We start from the raw sequence: 19,943 nt of genomic DNA, 5'->3' as shown, positions 1-19,943 counted from the left end.
GGCAGAGAGCTGAGAGGGAGGGATGGGGAGGAGGAGGAGGGGGAACGCAAAGGGGAGTGAAAGGGCTGTTGGAAAAGGCCTAAGGGACAACCCACCTTCTTGCTGCCTATGCACTCCTCTCATGGAAATGATCCTGAGATAAGCCTGCTCGTTAAGATAACAACTGGGTGCCCATGGAGCCACAAGCCACCAAGCTGGAGAAGCGCCGCAGCTCTCTTGTTCACCCTCTGAGACAAAAAAGGGCAAGGGTATCCCGAGGCTGTCACCTCTCTGGGGCTAATGGGCGTCGAGGGTGGGGGGCACAGATGTGCACCAGAGGTCAGTCAAAAGGGGAGGGCTGCAGAGGGTTGGAAAAGGTGGACACAGGGGAAAAATACTCCAATTTCAAAAAATTGTGGGGTGAGCAATTAAGGCTGTTTAAAATAGGAGTAATATTACACCCCTTCCTCGCAGAGAAAGGGGGTCTGGGACTGCATGACCTAGCTTGTAAATACCTCCACAGAGCCTTGGTTAAAACTTTGTCCCCCACATGGCAATGCTGGCCATCACGTCATGCTCCAGCTGAATTTCTGCCTGCAGTGGGGGGCTTGCTCCAGCTGAATTTCCACCTGCAGTGGGGGGCTTCCTCGCATTGCCCATGGGCATGGTGGCGTAGGGGGGAGGAGGAGGAGGGAGTTGTGGCATCGAAGGCATGGCAGGACTAAGTACCTGAAAGCACTAGCAAAGGGCAGGGGAGCTGTGGCAGCTGTGGGCAGCTTGGAGAGTGCAGGGGACCCCTCTGGGCGAAATCAGAGGATGGAGAGGCCAGGCGAGAAACCCTGGGGAAGGAGGGACTGGCGATGTTTCTGGAGATGTAGCCGGGAGGAAGGATGGAGTAGGCTGGCTCTTGCATCCTGCGTGGCACATGCCACAGAAGTGGTCAGAGCCACCCTGAGGCTCTGGCAATGCTGGCGGCGTTTGCGTGTGCAGGGAGGCCAGGCAGCGGCTGTGCCGAGGTGAGACGCAGGGCTGGGGAGAGAGGAGGAGGCATAGAGACAGGCACAGCCCTCAAAACAAGATAGAAATGAATCAGCTGTACCAGCTGATGACTAGGGGGGGTCCTGGAAGATGTCAACGTTTCTGTCTCACTTTCTGGAAAATACCCAGCCTCGTACACGTTCCCTGATGGAAAACTACTCCAGCAGAAGCCACGAACGCGGCCGCGCACCGGGCAGGCGGGTGAGCTGGTGAGACTGGCTGCAATGCCCGGCACGGGGGCTGTGCTGCCGGGCGCCGCTCAGACCCAGGGGTGCTGGACTCAGACGCAGTGCACACTGGCCACCCATGGCTTTCCAAGTGTCCCTCGTCCCCCACTCAGCTCACCCAGGAGCAGCCAGCTCATCTGCTTGGGTACCTCAAGATGCACATCCATGTCCTTGTCTGCTACATCCCACCCTCCCTGCCGGGGCGCCCACCTGCAGACCAGCCTGTGAGACCCACCGGTGCAGAGGGCAGCAGGGTTTGGTCTTTTTCCTTCAGCTGGTATGCTAATTTAAGGGGGGTTGTTTTTTTTCTCCCCCTCCTGCAGCACTCCTGATGCTCATGGGGATTCAGTAAAAGCAGCAAAACCCCATGGAGGGCCTGGCGGTGGTGCCTGGCTCCCCTCCCACCAGCGGAGACGAGCCCTGTCCCAGGCTCCTGCTCACACTGAGCACATCAGCTGGTGGGCAGCTTGGATTTTCAGCTTATTCCTCGCCTTTCCTCACATGTGATTAGAAGTTCATTTAAGAGACATTTTTAAAAATCAGTGCAGCCAAAGCTAAAGGTCAAGAGGGGGATGCCTGCAGCTGCGAGCGCTCCTGAGAGGAGCACAGCAGCACGAGGGGGCAACTTCACTGCTCATGGGGGAAAGGCTAAAAAACCCCACTTTACTACTTTTCTTTCCCTCAACCACCCATTTAACTCTCCATGCCTTCTACTTGTTTCTTGCTATCTAATTAAATTTCCTCAGATGGCTGTGTTTCAGGGCAGACGGCTGGTGCGGGGGGTGTGCAGGTCACCCAGTCCTCAGCCTGCCGCACAGAAGGAAGGAGCGTGTGTGTGTGTGTGTGTGTGTGTGTGCACCCCCATGCTCCCCGCATCCAGACTGCAGCCCTGGCTGCTTGGTAAAGTTGGACAGGGACATAGCCAAGGGCATGTTGCAATCTCCACCAGGGGTTAGGAGATAAGCAGCCCTCTCTTAATGAGGACATGATATACCTGGCAAGGCTACACCCCTTGAGGGGAACAACAGGCTCTTTCACTCTGGGTGCTGGTACAGCTGGGAGCAGTCGTGGGACAGAGGGAACCATGGACAATAAATCAGCTCAGCACCACCAGCCGTAGGAAGCTGCCAGGGGTGTGGGGCCACTCCATCAGCCCCACATCGGCTGTTGTTGGGAGACCCCAGGATGCCCCACATTGGATTCCACCAGCAATTGCAGCAGGAGAGCAAATCTGGAGGGCTACCACATTGCTAAAACTGGCTTTTTCAGGGAGGTTCAGGTGGGGATGGCAGCTCTTCAGCGCTGAGGGGAAAGCTGCATTTCTGCCTCCAGTATCTGCTGAGGCAAGCCTATCCCAGAGGGAAAGGGCAGCATTACCACACCAAGAGACCTCTGCTCGGGAGGCAAAGTACCCACTGAAAGGAGCCAAATCTTTACTGTGCTTATCTAAAGGCACTGAATTATTAAGGAGAAGAGATATCTTAAGGCTGCAGGTGGAGCAGAGAGCTTTACAGATGTCTGGTATTAAGTGTAATGGACCGCTGATGGAAAACCACCTGATTGCTGCAGAATGGTTACTCAGCTGTGGAGCAACACAAAGCAGCTGGAGTGAGTGTGGTACAGATCATCATCACCCCAGGGAACTACTGTTTTTAGTAATCCATTGCAGCCTTTGGGAGCATTACAGCGAACATGTGATGGGGTGATACCCCCCTCCCACCCTGTTGTTTGAGAATATCCACAGTCCAGCCTTTCTTTTTGCTGGATGAGCCCAAAACAGCCTTTCCCTGTCTCACCAGAGCAGGGAAACAGGCCTTGCTAGCCTACAAAGAAAAAGCCTCTCTGAGCACTAGGTAACGCCAACCAGTGATCCCTGATGTGGAGGCACGGGGGAAACACCATCACCCTGCGCTGTGCTTGCAAGGCTCGCCCGCAGCAGAGGTCCGGGTGGCTACTGCACACACAGCCTGAGGCTTAGCATCTCTGACCAGCTGGGACAGATGTCTGCAGCATTTATTCTGTAAAACTTGGGCTGTTTGTCAGCAATGAGGAAACCCTCAACTACCCTGGAACCAGACTTCTTCCCACCCTACCGCTTCCACGTGATTAAGGTCATGTAAGAGCTGGCTGTCTTTTCCAAGCCTCCTGAATTTGCCAAAATTAGGCTGGATTTGTGGCAACTGGCTTCCTGAGACCTCGGGCACTTCCTGCCTCGAATAGCAGGCCAAAACCAACACAGCAGTGCTTGCTCTCCCAAATTTTGGTATGACTCCTTTAGTCCCACACAGAGTCACAAGTTACAAGACTCATTGATTTTGAAATCTTGAAGGTCAAATATTTTGGCCTTTTCCAGGCTGCTCAAGCAGAACATTGCTATGACACTGGGTACAGGAAAATTTTGGAAGGCAATACCTCCAAGAAACATCGTCTTCTGGTTGCTAACACTGGCACGAGATGATCCTTTGCTATAAAATGGCACCCTGAGGTCAAAGGCATCTCACCTAACATTAAGCACTTGCGAGAGCTATTGCACTTACTACGGGGATCACTGAGTAATGCTTTTAGGGACTTGAAGGGTAGGAAAGGGTGTTACAGCAGGAACGAGAAAGCATTTGCTCCAAGACTTCATAATCAAATATAAGATGAACAAGAAAAATAAAAAAAACAGGGTGGAGAGGAAGCCAAGGGCTGGAGTAAAGTGTGTTGTGTACCAGACCTGCAGGGACTGAGGCTTTCTATTCCTAATTAGCGGAGTCACTTGTCTTATTTTCTGCTTTAACCACCATATTAACCTTTTAAGTATAGAAGGCTCCTCCCTGGCTATGTACACAGCCAGCCTGGCACCACCATCCATCTCAGCTACATTGCCACAGGTTGTATTTTCAGAACCACTTGATGGGTGAATTAATGGCTGCCTTTTTATTGCTAGCTCCTCAGCTTTCAGGGGGTGAAAAAAAAAAGGTAATAAAAAAAAATCATATGCAAGGCTTTCAAGTGTCACGAAGATGGCTAAAAAAAGCCAAGATTTTTTTTTTTTTTTTTAAAGGAATCTGTAGGGTTTTTATTTGCTGCTTAGTTTGAGAAATGTGAGGCTTGTAGGCTCATTTTTCACACTTTCCCCCACACACACCCCAGGCCTGGAAAGATACTTTATTATTTTTAAAATGAAAATGTGATGTTTTTCATAATTACATGGCTGCGAGCTTTGGAGCTTTACTGGAGTAAGTACTAACTGCGAGTGCTTGTCAGTGCTGCCCAGTGCAGTCACCTGCACAGAAATCTTGAGCTGTCCGTCACATTTAAGATGAAGAGCAAGGTCTCTCATCTTCTCTTTAGGGTTTTGAGAAGTAATATTTAATATGAAAACCACAGAAGTGTTTTACAAATAGTTGTGATACTGGTTTGATGTACAGAACAGTACAAATTGAGAAGGGTTGGGTTTGTGTTTTTTTTTAAATGATCACGATCAAGAGGGAAACTACTCAGATTTAAAAGTTTCCCTGGAGGTAACACAAACAAAACCTCACTGGGATGCAGAAGAAGGTCTGAGTGCAGACTAAGGGCAAGACAGCAAATGGTAAGCACATTGTTAGAGCTGGGAAGGGGGGGAAAAATTAAAAATAGGCACAACTGGCTCTTTACATCACCCCGCAGAACTGCAGCAAAGCAGCACTACAGTCAAAAATCTCCCATCCAAGCTGATATTTCTCATAGTGGAAATCCAACCCCCCCGAAGGACAGGGAGGGATTATTTTAACCTCTCATTCAGAGCCAAGTCTCCAGCCGCGCTGCAACAGGCAGCACACTGATCCGATGCCGTTACCACTGCGGCACGGCTCCAGCCCCGGCTCCCGGTCCCACCCAGCCCACGACCAGACGGATTTGACTACAGCAACGCTCCCGCTGCGGGCAGATCTGAGATGGCCCCTTGCACTTGGCATACACCCGCTCTGGCCAAAATGACTCAGCCTCACCCTGGCTTGCTGACGACGCCTGTTATTCTTCGGAAAACCAGGGTGACATGAGTCATTTGGTCACACCAGCGTGAGGTCAAATGCTTTGGGCTCCCTGCAGCTGGCTCAGCCGCCGGTGCTGCACAGACCGTCTTCACGCCGCTGGCTGCCACGAGGCCATGCTCATCCTCGGCAGCCCCCGTGCCTGCAGCTGGAAGCACCTGGCTGTGCCATGGGGACACATCTGCCTCGTGGGACAGGAGACACGCGTACCAGGGGCTCGCCAGCACGCTCACAAGAGCGCCCATCTCCCCGCCAGCAGCCAGCTGCAGCAGGGGAGCACAATTTTTACAGTGAATCCTTTGAGCAGGGGCACCTGCAGGGGCCAGGTCCCCCCACACCGTATTTCCCGCACCCCATCACCTTGCACACCAGACAGGGCTGGCGGCTGTGCTGCAAGAGCGTGCGGGAGGAGAGGGATCCCTGCTGCGGTCACCCCTTCCCAGGGGCTGCTGTAGGTTTTGGGGCTGATGGCAGGGAGGGGGATTGCTGACGGGACACGCTGCAGCCCAGGCGCCGTCCCCAGGGCTGAGTCCAGGCATGGTGGGCACCCGCAGGGAGTCACACCAACAGCTCTTTGTGCCCTGGTCACCCGTCCCACGGAGCGCTGCCTTCAGAAGGCACCTCACCCAGGGTTGGGCTGACTTACTGACACAGGGCATGCCCTTGCTCAGCAATTAATTTGGATGCAAGTAGCATTTGCATGTTAATTACTCTAAGTAACACCATGTGTGGAGTAAAGAGTGAGTGTGTTTCCCCTACTCTGAAATAACTCCATTTATAGCCAAGCTCTTTGAGGCTCAAAGCAGATATCAAAGTACTGCCTACAGTTTCCCCACAGCATCACCCCAACTTTGTTGGACTGCTGCGTGGGATCAGGGGAGCCCCAAATCAAAGCAGGAGGGCAGAAGCACTGTGCTAAATAACGCAGCCCCCCCCCCCCCCCCCCCGCCATCTACCCTCCCGTGTGGACTTTCCTTCAGGCTGGCACAGCACCACCTGCCTCCCCGAGCTGGTGAGCTGGTATCTGGGCGGGTGGGAAGGAATTTGGACCCAGTGGATCTGATTCCCAGCGCCGCCGTTAAGGAGGCACATGCCGCCATCGCAGCGCTAGCAAGCCAAAAGTCTGGCGTTAGGACTAGCGATCGCATCCAAAGTGCCTGGCTGCATCTGGACCCTGCGCTGGCTGAGGACACCTCGCTCCCGGCGAGGAGGGGCTGCGGTGCCGTGGTCTGGGTCTGGAAAAGCAGCGGGGGGGGGACAATGAGTGCCCCCCCAGCTCATCTGTGGGTTTCATAGCTCTTCTGGAGAGAAGGAACAGGAGGGAGCTGTGTAAAAGGCTGCTGAGAAATATTTAAATATTTCAGTTTCCAGCATAACTTGAGTCATTCGGAATGGAAAGTTTCCATTGCCCAATAAATCTAGCACACTCATTTAAAAGGGAGAGAAAGAAGAAAAAAAAAAAAAGACAAAGGACAACTTTTGGTGTTGGCTTGAGGAACATAACAGAGCAGTGGCGGCGCTGACACGCACCACCCACCAGCAGGTACATGATGTTCTTGGCACAGGCTGGGGCCGAGGAGGGGCACGGGGCAACAGGGCAGGCACGGGGCAATGGGTGCGTTTGCTGGCCAGGGAGAGCCTGCTCGGTCATGCTGCACAGCTAACGCAGAGGAAAATTTAGGCTTGGATCAGAGCAGGTGGGAAAAAAACGTACACCTTTGGATGAAATTAAAATGCATGAGAAGCTTTTCAGGAGGTGGGTTTTTTTTTTTTTGGTGGAGCTGCCCAAGACTGAAGCAACACTCTGCATTACCTGACCATGAGGGCAAATTCAGTCCAGGAGGGCAAATTCAGTCCAGGAGGGCAGGTTTTGTGTAGGCAATTCCCTACTGCCTTGGCAGGGATGGCTCCAGTGCTGGATTACCCTGAATCCAGGAGCCCTCTCCTTAAAGCACAGGTAGTGGGATGGAGGATCAGCTCCACCTGTCCCAGGTCCTTCTGACACTCCTCACAAGCAGAGCTTGTTCCTAACAGTATGATTTCCAGAGGACCACATTTCCACATCAGGTTTTGGGAGGAAAGAAGGAGACTATGGGCACAGAGGAAAAGGAGGTTTATGTGTGCATCAACTGCTGTGTTCAAGCAGCCCTTGGCCACCCTGATGGCTCCCAGATGCAGGACCCGGGAGGACACCTCAGGACCTTGCCGTCCACCGTTGCAGCCCCATGGCGGGTGCCCGGAGCGGGGGGTGACAGGGCTGCAGTGTACCCCAGTAGCCACCACTCTCCTGCAAACTGAGGCCCCCCGGGGGGGCTGCCCCAGAGTAGGGGTATCTCCCTCCGCATCCTTGGAGCATCCTCATAGGCCTCCCAGCTGCGAGAGCCCCCAGCGCCTGCCTGCAGCCAACAGCCTTCCCCGGCGCCTTTCTGTGCGCCACCAACTCCTCTGTCAGAAAAACCTTTTCAGAATTAAAGCCACTTTAGTGCCAGAAAGCTTCTCCCATTACCCGGCTTCCCCTCTGTACCAGCCTCCCTCCAGCAACATGGTGAGGCTCTACAGCCAGAGGAAGAGCTTACACAAGGACTGTGGGCAGGACCCTTGGCAGCACCTTCTTCCCCAACGCCAGAGAGATGTGGGGCATGAGGAAGAACACAGCTGAGGTAACCTGGAGCCCCCCCAGCTCCTTCTCCCCACTACTCATTGCTCTTCCCAGGGAAGAAGCAGGGGGATTGCACTGCGGCACTCTGGAAGCTGTGGGGCATCAGAGGGATGACCCACCTGCCCCCTCTCCAGCTCGCACGCACCACTCTACAAGTTCAGGAGAGGAGGAGAAGAGCAAGGAGGGCTCCTTCTGGAAGGTGGTGGGCAGAGCTGGAGCTGTGGGAGCTGCACACTGGCCATCACCCTGAGGCTGCTGGCAGCAGGGCCAGAGCACTCCCCTGATGGGGGAGAAATAAATACAGGGAGGTCCCCCTCCACCTGGGGATACAGCGGAAGAGCAGAACCTCCCCCCAGATATAGCATTAGGCCTGCTGGTGTTTTTGTGGAGCTGAGATGGAGGCAGGCCATGGCAGGGCTCTCACCTGAGCTGCCCAGAGCAGGTAGCAGAAATGGGGCAGCGGGCAGATAGTGACAGTCGTCGGGATACTCGTATAAGCTTCGTGCCCAGGCTAGAAAAACAATTACAGCAAATACTGCTATTTCTGGCCAGTCTGAGAAATAGCATCTTTCTAGTCACTCCTGCCCTGTTGCAGGACAACCTTTTAAACAGAGACCTGGGCAGCAGGATGTATAATGCTCTCCTCGTGACAATTTGCATTTACAGCCAGAAACTATTGAAGCTGATGAAAGCTATTTACATCCAAGGCACAGGAAGTGTTGCAGACAGAGCACTACAATTTGACAAGAGATGGCTCTATAATCACCAAGAAGGATTTAAACAAACAAACAGAAAGGAAACCATACCATTAACAATATCAAATAACAGAGAGAAAAACAACACAGCATCACTAAGAGCAGCAGCAGCAGCTTTTCTGCATCCAGGAGCAGCCGTACAGTCACAGATGACTTTCTCAGCCCAGCACATGCTAAGGAGTCAGGCCAGAGGGCTGGGAGAGCTGGGTCCAGGTCTGCCTCCAGCCCAATGCTGCATCACCGTGGGCGACTAGTCATCCTTACACCCCATGCACCAATACAAGCAAGGACAGGCCTAGAATATGTCGTGTCTCCCTCCCCCTTCCCAAAACGATGCACAGTACTACCTGTGCCAAATGGCCATGCTTGGAAGGAGAAACTACAGCTCCTCCACCTTAAAAGTCCTGCTAAATCCAGCTTGAGTCTCACCCAGTCCTTGCCAGGCTCCTGGAGGTGGGCTGATGCTCACAGCGAGTTCATGTCTTGCCTGGGCCGAGTAGAGGGTCTGAGGATGCTTTTGGGGATGTTGTGGTGACGAATTGAAGGGAAATGGAAGAAAGAAAAAGAGTGAGTCCAGGTGATTTTAATGGTCATCTTATTTCAAAGCACTGCCATGTGTTTTACACAATTGTTTCAAATGAGACTCCAGCACCTGCATTTCATTTGACCAGGGTTTTGTTATAGGGCTTTCCCAGTTTGTAAGAGCAGACCACTGGAAAAAAAAAAAATCAATAAAAGCTAAGTTTGAATTGCAGCCTCTTTGAGAGTGATGTTTAGATTGAGCTGTTGTCCAGTATATGCAGGTAACCATTATATTGTTCCCACATAACTCTGCTGTCAGCATTACAAGACTCTTTCTGGGCTGACATTAGTGCTTCTGTCTATTAAGCCCTAGACTTTGGCATGTATTACAGTTTTCCTTTATTATTGGTCTCAGACCAGATCAGTCTCTCTGTGAACTGAGAAAGGGATGTGCCTGTTCATACCTCTGAGTTTTGTGGGAGATTTCAGTGTAGGCTTAGCACAGCAAGCTTGTGGGTACCTGACCAGCCTCTCAAAGAGCTATGCCTGCAGTGCCCTGGACACAGGGTAAAACAGAAATGTGTATTAGGGGTCCCCCAGATTGCTTTTGTTGTATTTTAACTACTGAGTCCTTGCTTTCTGAGGTGTCTCCTGTTCAGAAGAACACCCCAGACCCCAGTGCCCTCCTGTTCACTAACCATGTGTTACGCAGAGCTCAAGTGAGCAGACACTGGGTTTGGATGCTAGCACGTTTTTCATAAATTACATATATTTTGGATTTAAACAGTCCCTATTTATTGAAGCATTGTTTTTTGTTTTCTTGTTTTGATTGTAGGCTGAAGGTTCAAAGAGATTCAATTTGAGAACACCAAGAGTGGCCTTTGCTGTGGTTTCCTAAATAAAAGGGGAAAGTTAAATACCATAACACAAACAGGGATGTGGTCCCCCAATCTGCATGGAAAGACTCTACTCTTGTTAAATCCTAGCAAATGAAAGCAACCAGTTGCTACAGCTTCTCTATGCTGCAATCACATTAACAGCTTTGCCCAGACTGCCTGGTGAGGTTGCTGCCACCTCCACGTCCCAACCTCCTTCGCATCCCAACCCCCTTCTCATCTCAGCTGCCCTCACATCCTGACCCCCTTCACATCCCAACCTCTGTCAGTCCACCTCGCCACGTGGCTGTTGCACACGCAGCAGGCAGAGCAGGGATCATCTCAGCTCTTTGCTCTTGTTTTGGAGTCTTTTTAACAACTCTTGAAGTACTTTTATTTGCTGGAAGGTTGGTACCCATATCTTCAGGGGTTGCTATCCCCTTTCATCCCAAGTCCATGTGTGTCATGGGGTTTGACTTCATCAGCTCTGATGTCTCACTGCTGCGCCTCAGATTCTCCTCGCTTAGTGCCTGGTGGAATGTAATTGAAGCCATTTTCAGAAAAGTTCTTACGTTGCAGCAGCTCCAGGAGGCATATTAAAGACCAGGGCCTCTCTGCATGGGGGATTTAGCAGGATCTCTGCCTTTAAGAGCCTTTAATACAAGAACAGACAGCACCTGGGTGCAGGCTACCTTATCTGACAAAGTCACCAGGGCAACGGGAGGACATTTGATGGGGTCAGTCTCCTCCTCTCAGCAGTGCGCTTTGTACCCTGCTCACAGGGGCAGCCGCCTTCGGTTCCAGCTGGGTGCCCAGGCAGAGAGAGCTTGGGCTCTGCCCCGAAGACATGTTGCCTGTGTACCTATAGAGAGGGATGGAGGAAAGTACAGCCTCAGTCAGGCTAGATTGGTACATCCATTATGTAATGTATATCGTACACATATTGCATATGATCATCATCACTTATTAAAACCTTCAGCAAGAAGGTTTTGAGATGCCTTTGCTGAGAGCAGCCTCCTTCATTGTCAGGGATGCTTTCAGGAGCGTGTGGTGCCACAGAGGGGCTGAGCAGAAAAGTCTCCAAGCGTTGCCAAAGGGCTCTGCCTCCAGAGCAGCTTCCTCAGCTCCTGGTGGGGCCAGGAGCTTGCTCAAAGTCAACGTGCTGTGCAGAGGTCCCAGGGGCAGCCCAGGACTCTGGCTGGCCTGGAGGGCACAGCAAGCATCCCCCCACCATCCTGCTGCAAGGTTAAAGAGTGTCACGGCTAGATTTATGCTTTCCCATGGTGCGAGTGCCCTTTCTCAGTTTCTGTCAGGCACCAGGAGGGGAAGACAGTCTGTTGCCATCTTTTTTTGGTGGTTAATATTGGATGCGAGTTCCCCGAAGCCATATACCGAGCATCTGGCACTGCCATCCCCTGCGTGCTGGCACTTCATCATCCCAAACCAGGAGATGTCGTTAGCAATCTGCACGGCTGTAGGACTCACGAGGGGTGGGGTGCGAGTTTCTTGTCCATCTGCTCCCACATCGAGTGCCTCCTCATCACCCCAAAAGTTGTCTTGAAAGGCTCTGGTGGCTTTCCAGCTGTTTAGATCAGGATCTCCTTCGTTACTCTGAGGGTTTGCGAGGGGTTTGTATTGTGTTAAGTTTCAGGAAGCACGACAAAACTGAAGATCTTTCTATGCCAGGCTCCTGCCCTAAAGTACTTAGTCTCTAGGGAATGGAGAACAGACAAAGGAGAAGGAAGAGGGTACAATATCTGAGCAAAAGATCAAGCTGATGAGAGAATATATTATTCATTAAGTGTATCTCCAGGACAAGTAACAAAGGGAGTGTGGGAACAGAGCTTACAATTATCTTAGGTACAGTTTTAAAAAATTGATATTCCCATTTTTATCTCCACTTTTTTTGACAGCTGTTTACTTCATTTGGGATAGGACTCAGCCTAGCCACCATTTCTGAAAGTGGGTATATTTATATGTTCCTACTGGTTTCACTGGTGATGATGGCATGTACACATGATTAGGCAAGTGCACGCACCTCCTCTGAACCTGCAGCTCCCCTGAGCCAAAGCAGTTCTCTCTACAGATTTTGTCCCCTATCTGGCTTTAACTGTCCGCTGCTTACAGGGAAAAAAACAGGACAGAGATTCCTAAGCTGCGTTATAGCAGCCAACATTTAAAAAAAAATCCTTTTGGCAGGGTTTGGGATACCTGCTGCCCGTTGCAATGCCCATGGACAGAGCTGCAGAGGTCCGAGTTTGTTTCTGAAGTTGGTGGTAGCTGGGGTCTCTCCGTGAGACCTGCCTGTTAAATGGGCTCAGGACAGAGACTGCGGCTGCTTTGACCCATGATCACATTTCTCTCCGGCAGTAGAGATGCCAGAAATTCATCTGCATGTTGCTTTCCTAACCTGCCAACTTTTCTCTTATTGCTACTCTTAATATGAGCCAAATTTGCTCAGAGGAGCTCGCAGACAACCTCCTAGCTGGTATATTCACACTGCGGGGCTCCTGTTGACTTTTGGAGGGTGTCTCCTGCCCTCAGACTGCTGAAGGACTCAAACGACACTGTGCTAAATGTACTGGAGTGGGAAGGAGCTGGGGAATAGCAGTTCAGCTCAAGGACCTGGGCCTCCAGCACAGAGATAATGAGAATTAAGTGGCTAGTGCCAAGGGCATCCCCCTCCCAGAAGTACCACGCTTCAGCGCACACGCAGCTTTGGCTTCTGGCATCATTTACACCCCCTGGGTTTTCCTTCCACGTGCAAGCCCTCAGTTCAAGCCCTCATTTGGGAAGCAGAGCAGACTGAACCAACCCGGGGAGGGGCTGGTGGCTGCAGAGCTACCCCATATTTCAAAGCGGGTGCTAGAACCCTCCCGCTCAAAACTGAGCAAGGAGCCTGCGAGAGAAATCCTCCACAGCTTGAGCCTCTGCAATTATTTTCTACCCCCCTCGTCGCCCCAAGTAGAGGCAACTCTGCATTGTCACACAAAATTAAACTTTCTCTTTATTCTCCAGTCTAATCTCTCCCTCCACAATATGATCCTGAGGTTTAATCTGATTATGATCCTTCATATCACACTATAACAAATGGTCCCAGCTGCCAAGCAGTTTAATGAGATACCATGTTGGCTATCAAATGAAAGGCAGAGGAGATACTGCAAACAAAGGCATTGCTTGCTCAGTCCCATCCCTGGGACATGATACACAGGCTGTAAGGAAACTCATACAACTAATGTCATGCCTCTCAGAGTAAAAAACATGCCTTTCTGCAAGAGTTTTGGTGGCAAACCATGCTTTATCAGTCAGGGTAGAAGATGCTGTGCAACCAGCAGCCCTGACATACAAACACGATGTTTGCTGGCCATGGGGGTCTGAATGCAAGGTAGAGAAAATGCAGTTTGTCTTTGTTCAGATGTTATTACATCTGATCTAAACATAACAGCCTGAGACATATCACATGGCAAATCGATATCGTTGTTTGTTAATCCAAATGCATTCAGACACATTTTTTTTTTCTTCCTGCCTAGATAAGACCCACCCTTCCCCCTCAGAACTGCAGCCATAACGTAATTCCCTCTCAGCAGCTAATGGCATTCATAAATTACGCTCAAGACCTATTGTTCATTTAATCCTTTTTGCTGCTATTAGCTCTGGTCACTGATCTGTTGCCTCTCCAGTCTATGGTATTTTAATGACACAGCTAGAAAACAGCCAAACTCTTCAGCTTAGTGGTAAAAAGCCAGATTTGTGTTACAAGGAGGGATGGTGTCTACCACCGATTCGAGGGGAAGAAGTGGGGGAGAAACACAGCCCAGAGCTGGCTGTCGTCTGGGGAAGGCAGAGAGGAACAGGCTGAAACAGACTCATTGATTCTGGCCTGAGCTCGGGTCTCACTGAGATGATGGATCTGTTGGCTCACAGCCTTGGGAATTCGGTTCACTTCCAAGACAAGCGGACCATGGCAAGCCTTTCAACCGGCCTAACCTGGTTTGGCAAAGGAAATAATTGACGATAGTCGCTCCTCCTTTGAAGTTGCAGTTATTTTTTAAGGGAACTTGACCCTTGGGTGTGCTTTCCTCTTCAGCATACGGAATGTGCTGCAAGGATTAGTACTATCTATGTGATGTGCCGTTACAGGAGGCACTGATGAGACCCCATCTGGAACGCTGCAAACCACCCTGGTTAATCATGCTGAGATGAATTACACTTGGAAAAGATGCAGAGCAGGACTGGAACAGAGGTTTTATCAAGAAAAAGAAACCAAAGAGTTTAGTATATCCAGTCATGCTCAGCTAAAGTCAAGGTATCTTATGATTACCCTTGTGATGGTTGCATGGACAGCAAACGCTACAGAGGGAGAACAGCAGCGTGAGTCTGTACTGGCACAAAACTGGACAACGCTGGCTGTGAACACTTTTAGACTGAAAGTTCAAAGAAAACTCCTAATCATCTGTGTGGGTCCAAAACAGCCTGCCTGCCCGAGGAGCCAGGGGCAATGTAACTACCTTTGAAACAGTTCTCTATTCATTCAGGGGAAAGGACCAGAAAGAACAGTGGGTGGATTTGGTGGCTGGTAAAATCCCTCCTAGCCCCGTGTCCTTGCCTTTTAAAAACAGGATCACAGGATTTCATCACTTGATGTTCATTTCCTAAAAAATTCTTTTTGCGAACCATTTTTTTATTTCCCTGAGCTGTGTTTTCTTTTTTCATTCGTTACTAGCTTGGAACTAGACTTTCATAAGCTCTCTTGAATTAATAAAACTCCTTCCCTGGAAAGTGTTACTTAGCCCCCTTGAGTTACTGCACATGCAACCTTGCCCCTCAGGTCCCCCAGCTGCATCAGTGACAATACCAGCACCAGAAGGGGCTATGACCTGGCCTTTGCTGCTGGGATGCAGATGGGTCTAAGGCTGCCAGCAGAAGGCTGTTTGGGTTGCTGGATAACAAATGGCACCCATCTCCTCCAAGGCAGCAGCAGCAAAAAAGCGATGGGCCAGATGCAACTGGGCCGTGGCTTAGGATCAGGCTCTGGACCACCCCACCTGTAAAGCGGTGCCCTGCCAGGCCAACGGAGGTTCGATGCATATTTCTTTGAGCTGTTGGCATGTGTAGCTGTCTGATTCCAAGAGTGGCTTCTCTAAGAAAAGAAACAAGAAGATATTTGGCTTTTTAATCCTGAAAACTTTAAGTTGCACAAGCCACAGTTGTGCAGCTGGTAATTACCACCTCCCAGGGGAGCCTGAGAAGATGCCATTCTTTTTTCTAATTACTACAAAGCCTTTCAATCTGATTAATTCTTTCCTTGATGCATTTCCTTGTAATTTCTATTTTGTGAGGATGCTAAGGGTAAATTAAAGAATCTTTCCTGTGCAAAATACGTTCTGCACTCTCCACAGGCCTGGTCTTGGTAGCGTCTGCGCATTCCTCATCACCCATCCAGGAGATGCTTTCAAAGCCAGGCCCTGATCCTGTCCTTTCTTTCAAAGGTGTTGCTTGGAGCAGAACTAACAAATACCTGTGTCATGAGAAAAGCATCCTCCGTTTCTTTGTGCTTCAACAGCTTGGGTCAGAACAGGCTAAAATACATTTGCTACCTGGAGCTGTTTAATTTTCTTTGAGACTGCGCATCTTCCTCCTGCCAGAGAAGTCAGACCCCAAAGAGGTCAAGGTCACCATACACCTCCTGTGGCAACGGCAAAGGTTGGCCTGATAGGGTGAGCAGGATCTCTTACCAATCTTTTGAGCATTGGTGCTGTGTTACTCTCTCATGTGACATTGCAAGAGTGTCAGATGAGAGTGCTGGATGGGGCAGAAATAATAATAAAAAAGATGTTTATCCTCAAAAGCAGCAATCCTAGCCTTGGTAGGGAGAAAAACATTTAGTGTGAAGGCAGAATTAGCCTGTCCATGTCCCAGTTTTGCACAGAGGGGCTGAGCTGCTCCCACTGGAAACAGTTTGCAAGGTACTCTAACTTCATTACTGGGCATCACTCCAGACTAAAGATGAAGCATAAGGAGGGGATGTAGATGGTCTGTAATGGCTTCTGTGTACACCTGGGTCCTGTGACATTAAGGCAAGACGATGTGCACTCAGAAATGACCATTCCCACCAGAGCCAAATGGGTGGCATGAGAGAACCCATCTAGAGAAAATCTCTCTTGGGGGGGGGCAGAAGGAGAAAAAGAGGGAGGCAGAGGTGGCTGGGAGGTAGGCACACATGGGAGTTATGGTTACGTTGCCTTCTCAGTGGGCCTGTGGCCCAGCCCCTTGGAGAGAGAGGGCAGGACATGTGCTCTGATGGAGCAGGGTGGTGGCTGTTCCCGCAAGTTCCCTCCTTCCCAGAACCCTGCCTTCACTTTGCTTGTCAATACTCTCCCCAAGCCAAGCCTGTTGGGAATTACTGCAAGCCCATCTTTTGCTGCAGAAAGCAATAAATCCATATCCTGGCTCTTGGAGTTGTTCCCGGAGTTTAGAGACTTTTTACCAGAGTCTTGCTATTTATTAGAAAGTTCTCCCATGGTCTCTTTCCTTCTCTCCTTTTTGGCAATAGAATTTATCATTACATAAATCGAGTTCGCTTATCTCAGTTCAATGATAACTAAGAAGATGCTGATTTTTAAGAGCAAGTGAAATCCCCGATCGGTGTGTGTGTGTTGAGAGAGACATTGCCCTCTAGTGACTTAAAGGCACATAATGTAGAAGAACTAAAACATCACGAGTTTTTTAGGGTTTTTATATGGTAACAGAGCAACACGTTTCAAATTGAAGTTTCTGACAGATGGAGCAATGGTGTCTGTTAAGGGCCGGGAATGCCCCGTCGCTGTAAGGAGGACCTGAGCACCCACCACGAGCCATCTCAGCATCTCTCGTCCCAGTTAAGGCTCCAGCACATGGCACGACAGTGAGGATCACACACACCTCTCCCACCCAGCCAGCACCTAGCAACAAGCTACCTTGAGCAAGTTACCTTTCAAGTGCCTTGAAAAACACCCTCAGTTAGCACTAAGCCTGAGTGCCATCGCCTTGCGCAAAGGCCAGTGGCTAAGAACTCGGCCATGAGTCAGCCAAAATTCTCTCAGAACTGCTGTTTCATATCTGCTGAGGAGAGGATTGCTGTAAACACGTGTCTTATCACAAATACGCATTTTAATTTCTCCCTCTTTTGCTTATGTGAATGCTTTGGGAATTTATGTTGTTCTTGAGTGCTGTCCTTCACGTGCCTGCAAGACAGTTCCCTTTTGGCCACTGTTTGCCCCTTCTTGTTTTAAAGATGGTAATTCAGTTAAGGAGAGAAAGCAAAAAGTCATGACCAACCATAAATTATGAAAGTCAAGAATTCTCCTTCCTTCCTTGATAGAGCAAATACTCATGAAAGCAGTTAAAAAGAGAGGGAGAACCATCGTTCCTTCCAGGTGCTCTGAAAAAAGATAGAGCTTTTGATTAAATTTAACATACTTCAAGAAAGTCTGTATTTTTCAAGATGCTCACTTTTTTAAAAGAAAAATTAAAAATATGAAACATAAAACTCGTTCTGTAGCCAAAACACAATGTGATATCCTTTTTTTGAGGAAAACCTTGGGATAAGGGCATGATTTTGCAATCAGGTTGGATGTGTAAGTGAAAACCTATTTGCAGAAAGTTTACTGTGATAAGAAATGCAACAAGTACATTTGGCAAGGTTTTCCATCAGAGACCTCCTGCACAACTCTCCCAGCACCACAAAAAACTGCCTCAGAAGAAACCCCCACACACCCAACCAGACCTGCATGAGATGATGAAGATAGGATGTAGTATACCCCCCACCTATCTCTGAGATGAAATAATTTCTTGTATTCAGCCACTTCAATGAAATGTAAGTTCTTCCTTCAAAGCCTTTTCCCTCACCCTTTGCTAGTGGCCAGCTGTGTCATGTCTGTAGAAAAAGCTGGGGATGGTTCCTGTGCCTTTGGGGTCAGTAGCAACGTACCTTCCAGGGCAGACCTTTAGTTTTATATGGTCACGATGATATTTCCTGTGGCAGCATATGCTAGCTGATGCATTTGCCTGTGTATCAACAAGAAAAGAGAGGAAAAAATGAACAGAGTTGGCTCAAAGCAGGACTCCATCATTCTGTGCTTATTTGCTGGCTTTGCCCTGGCAGGGCAGCAGTACCTTCCACCTCGTGGCTCCGCAGCACACGGTGCATGCCCACGATTTCGTTTCACAGCAGGCTGTGAACTGCAGCAACTGAGGACTCTGATACGCAGCTGCAGCTAAGTTAAGATACCACCACTGAAATGCTTTTCCCCCTGGCTACAAAGGGAGAAAAATTCTTCAACAGCCACAACTAAATCCCAAACAGATCATGCATCAGAGCAGTAAAATATCGAACTTGAGATAAAGAGCCCCGAACATTTTCTACTGTCCTTTCAAACCGCTTTTGCCCTCCTCCAACTTCAGAAGCTAGGCCTTCAACCACAAGACAACCAAAACGAAACAGGAGACAGTACTTCATAGTCACAGCTGCCTGATTCTGCTCGGCAGATTAGCATCTCTTTGCTCTTTACGGAAACAGCTCTGCTCACTGCAAACAGGAAAGCCACACTTTAACTGGAGGTGTGTGTGTGTCATTACGAAACTGCCACTTGGGCCCCATTTAGAAATGAGCCCAGAGAACAAAGGTTTAGCAGGAGAAGTTACCTGTTCAAAACAGTTCCACACAAAGCGGTTACCCCTGTGGAGAGGCTACCTGGAGGGTATTCCCAGGTCCTGAGCAAAGAGGGTGCCAGTTTCATGGTAGGGTCAGGTCTGCACACAGTGAGACCAGTACAAGAACGACCACACAGTTGGGATCCTGCCTGACCCATATCTTCTCTGCTAAAGAATTAACTGTAGAAGAAAGTGTCCTCCTATACTTGGGTGAAGGATGAGGAAGTGAATAGAATAGAATAGAACTATTTCATTTGGAAGGGACCTACAATGATCATCTAGTCCAACTGCCTGACCACTTCAGGGCTGACCAAGTTAAAGCATGTTATTAAGGTCATTGTCCAAATGCCTCAAACACCGACAGGCTTGGGGCATCGACCACCTCTCCAGGAAGCCTGCTCCAGTATCTGACCCTCTTGGTAAAGAAATGCTGCCTAATGTCCAGTCTAAACCTCCTCTGGTGCAGCTTTGAGCCATTCCCACATGTCCTATCGCTGGATCCCAGGCAGGAGAGCTCAGCACCTCCCTCTCCACTTCTCCTCCCCAGGAAGCTGCAGAGAGCAATGAGGTCGCCCCTCAGCCTCCTTCTCTCCCAACTAGACAAGCCCAAAGCCCTCGGCCACTCCTCACTTCCACCAGCTTGGTTGCCCTCCTCCGGACACATTCAAGGACCTTCACATCCTTCTTCAGTTGTGGGGCCCAGAACTGCACCCAGCACTCCAGGGTTGGCCGCACCAACGCTGAGTACAGCAGGACAGTCACCTCTTTTGCCGGCTGGCCGTGCCATGTTTGATGCCCCCCGGGATGCGGTTTGCCCTCTGGGCTGCCAGGGCAGGCTGCTGACCCACACTGAGCCTGCTGCCGACCCGCACCCCCAGACCCCTTTCTGCAGGGCTGCTCTCCAGCCACTCCTCTCCCAGTTTACACTTGTGCCCGGCGTTACTCCTCCCAGGTGCAGAATCCGGCATTTGTTCTTGTTAAATTCATCCCATTAACCATAGCCCAGTGCTCCAATCTATCTAGATCCCTCTGCAAGGCACCTTGTACCTCAAGAGAGTCAACAGCACCTCCCAGTTTGGTATCATCAGCAAACTTGCTAACGGTGCATGCAGCTCCTGCATCCAGATCACTGAACAGAACTGGCCCTAGAACTGAGCCCTGAGGAACACGCCTGGTGACGG

This window comes from Strix aluco, chromosome 2, assembly GCF_031877795.1.
Source record: "Strix aluco isolate bStrAlu1 chromosome 2, bStrAlu1.hap1, whole genome shotgun sequence".
Lineage (NCBI taxonomy): Eukaryota > Metazoa > Chordata > Aves > Strigiformes > Strigidae > Strix > Strix aluco.
Note: the sequence above shows the minus strand (reverse complement) of the source record.